The following is a 10,146-nucleotide window of genomic DNA, read 5'->3' as shown; positions in this document are numbered from 1 at the left end:
TGTGCCTGCATCATTAAGTATTATGTCACTTCAATAAGAGGCTGGGTGAGGACCCACAATCAGGATACCCATTTCATATCGAGGTTGCCCTGTAACATCTATAGAGTTTCTTTCCTGTTCTTTCAACTCCTTGACTTCATTTAGTATTTATAATAACTCTGTAGTGGGTATCACCCTCATTGAAAAGATATTTAAAGATGAAAATCTGATCATGCCTTTTCCCTACTTATCTACCTTCATGGGTTCCTCATGTCTGCTCATTGGTTCAGCAATCCTTCATTGGAGAACTTTGTTTCAAGTTAGTGACCTAAAAGGAAAAAAAGGGGCAATTTGGACAAGGAGGTACATAAGAGCTTTGTTCACAATGTTAAAAAAAATCTGGAAACAACCCCAAATCCAACAATAAACGGCAAGGCTAAGACATTCTGCTCTGTCAACACACCAGAATACTCTGTGCTCTGCGTGATAAGAATCTATGAGCACAGGATGCCTCACACAGATGATGTGTATCCAACCACGTGTCTCAAGGTTATGAAACTGAGATAATAAATCTAATAAAAAGGAGAGTAAATACCCTGATTCCAATTCTGGAAAATATGTATGCACATACTGACAAAGTGTCGACAGTAACAAAAAGTGATAAAATGTTTGGTATTGTGTATGAATCAGAACTTCTGCTTAGGTGTGACACAGATGTCTAAATGGGAAAAGAATTTTCCAGAAGGAAAATTCCAAAACTCACACAGGACATCCTACAGACCTGTAACTTAACACTTGAAGACTTCAGTAACAAGTGGGGAGGCTGAGGACCAGTGACAGTTTTCCATTGAGATGCCAGAGTTTGGGCCTAGCAAATCAGAGCAAAGACAAAGCAGCCTCCCGGCTTCCCTTCGCGTGCTCAAAGGTGCATGCACGTGCTCATGGGTGCACGCGCACTCGCGCGCAGTTAAAGGTACTATTGCAGCTCAAGGCCAGTGGGAAGTCGCAAAGCAGGAAAAGAACTGCCCTATTAATGGAGAAAAAAACTGGTCAGACTTGATCAAGCACAACATCAACGTGTGATGTTAAACAGACCTTATATATGATTTCAAAGAGGCTCCAGAACAGTTCACTTAGCTCTCTTCACTGGTGTTTGTTGAGGCTGACAGCACAACATCATGGCGCTGAACCTCACCATCACAGGCACACACGTGGCTGAAGGACCAGCAAGCATCTACTCAAATGTGTCCATAAGGCCTCTTCCAAATCCCTTCAAGCTTCTTCCAACCCTACCCCACCCCCAACTATTATATAACACTTGCCCTGTGTGCCTTTTGGTAAACAATATTAATTGAGGTCTTCAGCTTGTTTTCCTAGCACAGATGAAGAGTAGGTTGATGGTCAGAAAAGATGTTGCCCCTTTAGATTCTCTAAGTTTTCTGTCTTTGTAAATCTGGATTATGGATTTGGGGCTTATCCTGGCTTGATCAGGCTCTGAGAAAAACTGAGTCATGCATCCCAAACTTATGAGAGACTGATCTGTGTCAGAAAACCAACTTAATCATTTACAGTGAGAAATGCAGCTGTCAAGTGGGCCAGTATTTATGTTGGCCTTTCAATGTCTATTCCCCTAAGGCCCAGTTGATGCCTATTCTGTGAAACTTCTACCCCTGTGTCATCAGTTAATTAATTACCCTCCCAAACTACCCTAACATGTGTGCCTCTATTATAGCCCACCACCTTGTATTCTTGTGCTCTTGATGCCTACCCTACTGTTTTTGATAATTAGGGTAGATACTCTCTTAATTACTTTTGTTTCCTCAATGCATACCTCATAAGAAATATTTGGTGCAGAATGACTACATGCATGAGTGAAGGCATGAAGTCATTTCTCCACCTACCCTAATGATCTTTTGAGCCAGGTTTATTAAATGGAGGCAAATGTTGAAAGAGAGAGACAGAAAGAAGGTGGAAGGAAGAGACAGAGAGTGAGGGAGAGAGAAAAAGACAGAGATCTGCCCAAGCAGTATACCATCAAGAACAAAGTTGTAGATGATACATTTTCAGCCATATGGATCTGCTTAGCTGATCCTTCTATACTATTCCCCAGTCTCACTTTAGGCCCTGGCTTATTTATGCCTTGTCCTGACTCCTGGTCTCAGTGAATAATCTGACTTCCTCCACAAGTATTAATATATTGATTTGCTCTTCTTAACTCACCTTTTATCCATCTTCTTTGTAATCCTCTGCTAATCCTTAGGTACCTTAGAGTCCTCTCTGAAAGCACCAGCCACATTGTCATCACCCAAGAGCTTGTTAGAACTGAAGAACCTCAGTTAACAGAACTATTGAAATAGATCTGAATACTCTCAAGAACTTCAAATGATTTCTATGCACATTAATTTTGAAAAAGTTCTATCACAGCTCCTGGCTCAAGGTTTTCCTCTCTGACTTGTCTCCCCTATGCTTGAGACGTTAATGTCCATTCTGATAATTACTTATAGCTGCATAAAATCACCCCAACTGGGCCTCCCTGTTGGCACCGCAGGTTAAAGCACAGCACTAAGAAGCTAAAGCCACTGCAGCACTAGTCCGATCCCCAGCTCCAGAGGTGAACCACATGGCATGACAGACCTCTCCTGACCTGCCCGCTGCTCTCCCCTCAGCAGTGTACTCTGTCAGTCAGCCTGTTCTGCTCCCCACTCTGTCTCTGGTGAAGCCTCTCACCACCTGTGCACCTCTGGCCTATACTCCAGTTCTGTATGCATACATAAATAAATCTTTTTTTAAAATCACCCCAACTTATTAGCTTAAAGCAACAGACAGTGATTACCTCACAGAATCTGTACATCAGGAATCTAAGCAAGATCTATCTGGAGCCTCTGGTTCAGTGCCTCTCACGTGGCTGAAATCAAGATGTCGGCTAGGGTCAGTCATCCGGCTGTGGAAGATCCACTCCAAACTCACTTGTGGTTGCTGGCAGACTCTACATCCTCACAGGTGAGCTGTTGGGCTGAAGACCTTGGCTTCTCATTGGCTGCAGACCAGAGGCCTTCCTTGGTTTCTCACCTGACTGATCTCTTCATTAGCCAGCTCCCAATATGAGAGCTGATTTCACACTGAAAGAAGAGCAAAAGCAAGACAGGGCAAACAAGGTGGAAGTCAGAGTTTTCTTGTGACCTTATCTCAAGTGACAGTCCATTAGTTTTTCTTTATTTCATTAGTTTGAAGTAAGGTCAGGTTTACATGCAGGGAGAGGCTACATTTAGTGAAGTTACTGCATTCAAGATAGTTTTCACATAATAACTTGACTGATGTGTGTCTACTTCAGTTACACATCTACATGGGTATCCTTGATACCTCAACACCACTTAGAATGTGACATTCTCCAAATATTCACCCTCTGTGCACCATCCCCCATCTTGACTACAACTTGTCATTCCTTCTACTTCTCCCACATCTTCACTCCAGTGACATCATTCACAGCAAACATGACTTTTTGTCCCTCTCACCTTTTCTTATTCTACTCAAGCTCTCTTTTAGTCTTACTCAGAGTTCCACACACAAAGCTTCTTATGAGCAGCTTGTCATGTATTTTGGGGGTAAGCTACCATTCTCTGACTTAATTTTCATTTCCAGATAGATGAACATGCCTAAAGGAAATCATAAAATCAATCTGATTAGGTTCACTATAAATGTGTCCTCTCTAAATTCATCTGGTTAACAACTCTCTTCAGAAATACATTCCTACAGAATTTACCGAGAAACATTTGTGGACTTTCGTATTCTCCTCAAGTCCCTAAACCCCACTTCACGATTCTTGGTTTACCCCATAACCTTTGCCAGTGGAAAATTATTTCCCAGTTTGGCTGTCTTCACTTTAGAAGGATCTCATCTCATCATTAATAGTTTTGTCCCACTGGGCCTTCCATGGTGGCACAACAGGTTAAAGTGCAGCACTATGAAGCTATCCTGCCCCCAATACACACATCTGGCCTACACTCTAGTTCTGTTCTTGCATGCATAAATAAATAAATCTTAAAAAAAAAAAAAAGATCAAGTTTCCAATTGGTCTTCAACTTGGTCTTTACACTCTTCCCTTTAGTAACCTTACCCACTTCCATAAATCAAGCAAATCACTCGAAATATGCATACCGTTAGCTTGACCTCCTACAGCTTGTTGACAATTCCACTTGGAATCCCAGCAGGAATAACAAACTTAATTGGCATAAAAGTGAAGTTATCTTTCTTCATCACTCATCCCTCCAAGATTAAAAAAAAAATTTTATGGGGAGAGAATATTTTTTAAAGATTTATTTATTCATACAGAACTGGAGGACAGGCCAGAGGTGCAGGGGGGTGAGAGGATTCACCAGACACAGAATAGGGAGCAGAACAGGCAGATCAACTAAGAAGTACACTACAGAGGGGAGCAGTGGGTGAGACAGCAGAGGTTTGCCACACCATGTAGATCACCTCCAGGGCTGGGGAACAAACTCATACTGAAGTGGCTGCAGCTGGCTTGCAGTGCTGCACCGCCAAGGAGGCCCCAACAAAAAATGTTTATTAAATCTATAAATTATGTTTATACCGTTACACAAATATTGTTTACTGCTGAGACATGGTGTATGATGATCACAATTCCTTTTATATAAAACAATCATGATAATATTTTAACATGATTTTCTAACCCATCCATTGAATTGTCTGTTTCTGTGATCACATTCTTAAGATCTACAAACTTAAAATTCTCAGAATAGTCCCTTACAAAAGCATCCCATTATTGGGAGAAAATATTAGCTCATTATACATCTGACAAGGGGCTTATGTCTAACATATACAAAGAACTCATACAACTCAACAAAAAGAAAACAAATAATACAATAAAAAATTAGGCAGGAGATCTAAATAGACATTTCTCCAAAGAAGACATGCAATGGCAAACCAGTACATGGGGGGGGAAACAAAAAAACAAAACCTCTCAACAACACTTATGATCAGGGAAATGTAAATCAAAATCACAACGAGATAACATCTTCTGCACATGAGAATGGTCTGTATCAAAAGCACCAGGAACAGCAAATGTGAGGGTGTAGAAAAAAAGGAACCCCACTACATCATTGGTCAGTCTCTTTAGGAAACAGTATGGATGCATCTTAAAATATTCTAAATAGATATGTCATATGATCCAGCAGTTCTAGTCCTTGGTAATTATCTAAACAATGCAAAATGAATACATCGATCAGAAGAGATTATTAAGATTACAAATATAATTACTATTCTTAGAGAGACAAAAAAATGTATCTTTGAAACAAAAAATGGAATGCTTTCTTTTTTGTTATTTTTTAAAGGATTTATTTATTTATGCATACAAGAACTGGAAAGGTGAGAGGATTCACCAGAGACAGAGTGGGGACCAGAACAGGCAGATCAACAAAGTACACTGCTGAGAGGAGCAATAGGCGGGTCAGAAGAGGTCTGCCGTGCCATGTGGCCAGGACCTAACTTGTGCTGCAGTGGCTGCAGACAGCTTCATAGTTTAACCTGTTGTGCTACCGAGGAGGGCCCTTTTTTTGTTACTATTTTTAATGTGCTGAATCTAGAGGTTTTTTTTTTTTTAATGAAATGATGCATGTGAAGCAATTAACATAATCTTTTTTTCTTGATTAAATATATATGCCTCCAGAAAATAGATATGCCTTTTCCAAACTAACCTGAATTAACACTGGTAATTCATACCTAACATTTTTAAATTTCTCCATAACATCTTTAAATTATTCCCATATCAAAACCTATTAGTCAAATTTAAAATTGTTTAGCGTCCCCTTCAAGATTCTTCAATACTTAGCCTTAACCTTCCATTAATCCTTCTCTCCCTGTTCTTTCCTGCATTTGTCTTGTGTTTCAAGCCACCATAGAAAGACACATACCCCAGCCTTCCAGTGGAGGAGAGGCCTTTCAAAGCAAATTTAAATGGTGTGGATGGGAAATTCACACAGAAGGGAGGGAGAGAACAGTCTTAAACCACAATTCAATCTTCAACAAAGTGAGTATAGACATTGAAGTGAAGAAACCTAAGGTCTGAGATAGTCCAAGGTTCAGAGGTCAGGAAGATAAAGACAAACTAACAAAGGGAACGGGAAGGAGCAAATAGTAAATTAAGGATAAAGCCAGGTTGGAAATCCAGTAAAGAAAGTGGATCAAGAAGAAAGGAGGAATCAATAGTGTCTCATGTTACTAATTAGTGAAGCAAGATGAAGTTTGATACTGACTGTTAGATTCAGCCACATGGAGTTCTTTGGTGATCTTGACAAGAGAATGATGACATCGGGTGAGGTAAAAGTATGATTCCTGTGGACTCTTGGAAGTGGTAGGAGAGAAGTTACTGATAGTGGGGTAGGCAGAATACTTTTCCTTTCTTTCTTTTTTTTTTTTTTTTGGCAGAATATTTTTTCAAGGGCTTTTAACTGAAAGGAAATGTAGGAGTCACTGGAAGGAAAAGTGAACTCAATTTTTTTTTAAGGTCGGAGAATTAAAATCATGGTTTTGTGATGAAAGAAAAAAATCCAGTTGAGCGGGGAAAAAAGATGTTGGTGGAGAGAAAGCATAGAACAGTTGTGCAGAGTTCCCTGAATTGGTTTAGATAGGATGGGTTCTAGGGCGCAGTAGAGGCCAGTAAAGGCCAGGATACACAGTCCATTCAGAATACAGGCAAGAAGAGGCCATGTCCACAGACACAAATGCAGGTAGGTGAGTAGCTATGAGAGTATTAGAATATGAAAACTCTTTTTTCATTGCTTCTAATTTTCAGTGAAACAAATGCCAATGATCAACTGACAGGGTGAATAGAGAGAAGTTGCCAAAGGTTTGAGAGGAGAAAGTATTAGTCTAGAAGAATGGGAGGCTGATTATATTATGGAGTAGTAATGATCAGGAGGCAGCATTAAGGATTGACTTTGGATTAGTAATAGTTGGGCATATTTTTTCTCCAACCACAGTCAACTGTAGAAGCACATATGCAGAGCTGAGTGGAGAACTGGGCTTATCCAGATAACAGTCAGGAGTTTAGATTTTAATCAGAATTTGTCAAGTTAAAAAAAATCAACAATAAGACAAACTAGGTAGTTTAATAGCTATACAAGGGAAGGTTCATAATGGTTGATGATGAAATTTAAGTTGGATGATAATGAAAGTAGAACATAACACAGTTAGGAATAGTAAAGGAGTAAAATCAATAGATTATGAATCCAGGTAAATTTGAGACTGTTGAAGTCAGAAATACGCTTAAAATACTTGGTTTTGGACCTCCCTTGTGGCACAAAGGGTTAAGCACAGCACTATGAAGCTACCTGAAGCTACTGCAGCATGAGTTCGATCCCTGGCCAGGGAGCAGACCCACATGGCACAGCAGACTTCTCCTGATCCACACATTGCTCCCGACAGTGTATTTCAGTAGATTTGCTTGTTCTGCTTCCTACTCTGTCTCTGGTGACTCTTCTCACTCCCACCTCTGGCCTGTACCCCAGTTCTTGTACCTCCATCACAGAGGAATTGTAATTCAAGATCTAGAGCAATTTTATCCAATGGAACTTTCTGAGGTGATGGGGATGGTTTACAACTGTTATGTAATATGGTTGTCACGGATCACTGGAAATGGGCCAACTGAGGAAATGAAATTTAAGTTTTACTTAATTATAATACATTTAAATACAATAAAATGAAAAGAGACATGAAGATAGTAGTTACCTTAGTGGACTCAGCAGTCTGGAGATATGACCATATTAATAGGTGGTCAAAATGGAAGACATTAGTACTGGAGATGAGGATGTCATAAACTAACAAGCTAGGTTATTGGGTTAATAACTAACAAGCTAGATTATTGGGTTATAGGTTAATAACCACCGAGAATCAAAACAAAAATAGCATTGGCGTGACAATGAACCAGCAGCTAAACTCTTCAAAGATGAGTGTTTCAGGAAAGGAAGTGCAAACCAGGAACAAAGTCAATGGTACAGTCAGATAATGTTAACCAAAACAAGAGGATTCTAGGAAGGAAAAGCTTAGAACCAGCAATGCAAGAAGTACTCTGTCCCTTGCCGAGATTCAGAAAGAAGAAAAATATCTTGTTTCATTGCAAAGAGAAGTGTGTGGTTTGCCTTATCACTTATTTATGGTGTTTTTCTCTTGCTGAGAATGTTTTACTTAAGCTTGAAATATTTAGTCATTTTCTTTTATGATTCTTATTTTATATCTTTTTTAAAATGTCACTGCAAGTAGCAAGGTTTAATCTTTTTAATATAGCTGAATAGTATTTCTTTGTGTAGATATACACATCTTTTTTTATTTGCTCCTCTATCAGTGAGTATTTAGGTTTTTTATAGCTTGGCTATTGTAAATAGAGCCTCACTGAAAATAGAGGTGCATATATCCCTTTGAATTAGTGTTTTTTGCATTCTTGGGATAGATATCTAGGAATGGAATTTGTGGATTGTATGGCAGTCTCTTTCTAATATTTTGAAAAACTTTAATATTTGGAGAAGCTTCAGATTAGACTAGACTAGCCATCAGCTTAGGAAAATTCCTTTTCTTCCACACCCTTACTAATACTTGTTCCTGACATTTTTGATAAGGGTCATTTTCATGTGCCTGAGTTGGTATCTCATTGTGGTCTTGATTTGCATTTCTCCAATGATAAGAGATGATGAGACTTTTCCCTTTGTTTTCCCTGTGCCTGTTGACCATCTTTATGCTTTGGAGAAATTTCTTTTTAGCTCTTTTGCCCAATTTTTGTTTTCTTCTTGTTGAGCTGCATGTTCTTGGGTGTTAACCCCTGTCTAGATGATGTGCAAATATCTTCTCTGGTAAGTGGGTGTCTATTGATAGTTTCTTTCCCTGCATAAGCTTTTTAGTTTGAAGTAGACCCATATGTTTATTTTTTTTTCTTAGATTTATTTATTTGTGCATACAGACCTGGGGTACAGGCCAGAGGCTCAGGGGCGGCGAGAGGCTTCACCAGAGACAGAGTGGGGAACAGAACAGGCAGATCGTCGAAGTACACTGCTGAGGGGAGCAGCGGGCGGGTCAGGAGAGGTCTGCCACGCCATGTGGTCACCTCTAGGGCAGGCGGGAATTGAACTCATGCGGAAGTGGCTTTAGATTCTCAGTGCTGTGCTTTAACCCGCTGCGCCACCAGGGAGGGCCCCCATATGTTTATTTTTGACGTTTTCTTTGCCCTAGGAGGAGTCAAGTCCCCAATGATATCTCTGACACCAATACCTCAGAGTGCTTTATGTTTTTTAATACATTTTCCTATTCAGAGGTCAGAAATCCACTGGTACTTTTTGCTAATTATTTTTAGAAATTTTATACCTTAAGACACGTTGTTCAACATTCCTTAATCCGCCTGAGATTTATTTTGTTATATTTTTTTGCCAAGTCAGAAATACCCTCCAGTTTTTTTCTTTTTTTTTTAAGATTTATTTATTTACGCATACAGAACTGGGGTCCAGGCCTGAGGTGGAGGGGTGGTGAGAGAATTCACCAGAGACAGAGTGGGGAGCAGAACAGGCCGACTGATGAAGTACACTGCTGAGGGGAGCAGGGGGCGAGTCAAGAGAGGTCTGCTGCGCCATGTGGGTCAACTCCAGGGTGGGGATCGAACACATGCTGAAGTGGCTTTAGCTTCTTAGTGCCATGAGGGAGGACCCCCTCCACCTTTTTATTTGTGATTTAAATCTATGGACTCAATTAGATTTTTGACAAATAGGAATGTTTCTTTGTAGTTAAAGCCACTCATTTTTAATAATTGCTCCCCATGTTTTTAAGCTTCAAAAGACCTCCCTTCCACTATATAGATATTTAATGAACAGACATTTACATGTTCCCTTTTCTTTTCCTCTCCTTCCTCTCTTCCTCATCCTCTTTCTTTAGGGTTTGACTCAAGGCCAATTTTAAGTAAAACAGAGCCACTAAGCTAGCTCCAGTCTCTTGGGGGTCTAGCAAACCAAGAAAAACGTGGGACTGGGGTGGATTTCTCCACACACAACCCCCTCCTTTTCCCTCCTACATAAAAAGTTTCAGTGTGGAGCTCCCCAATAGTGCTGTACATCTGACAATTCATAAACTGCTCAAGTGAAAGGTGGCCTTTAGATATTCTGTATATAAAAT

The sequence above is a fragment of the Condylura cristata genome, unplaced genomic scaffold, assembly GCF_000260355.1.
Source record: "Condylura cristata isolate star-nosed mole 26May11 unplaced genomic scaffold, ConCri1.0 scaffold00004, whole genome shotgun sequence".
Lineage (NCBI taxonomy): Eukaryota > Metazoa > Chordata > Mammalia > Eulipotyphla > Talpidae > Condylura > Condylura cristata.
This window is presented reverse-complemented; position numbering follows the sequence as displayed.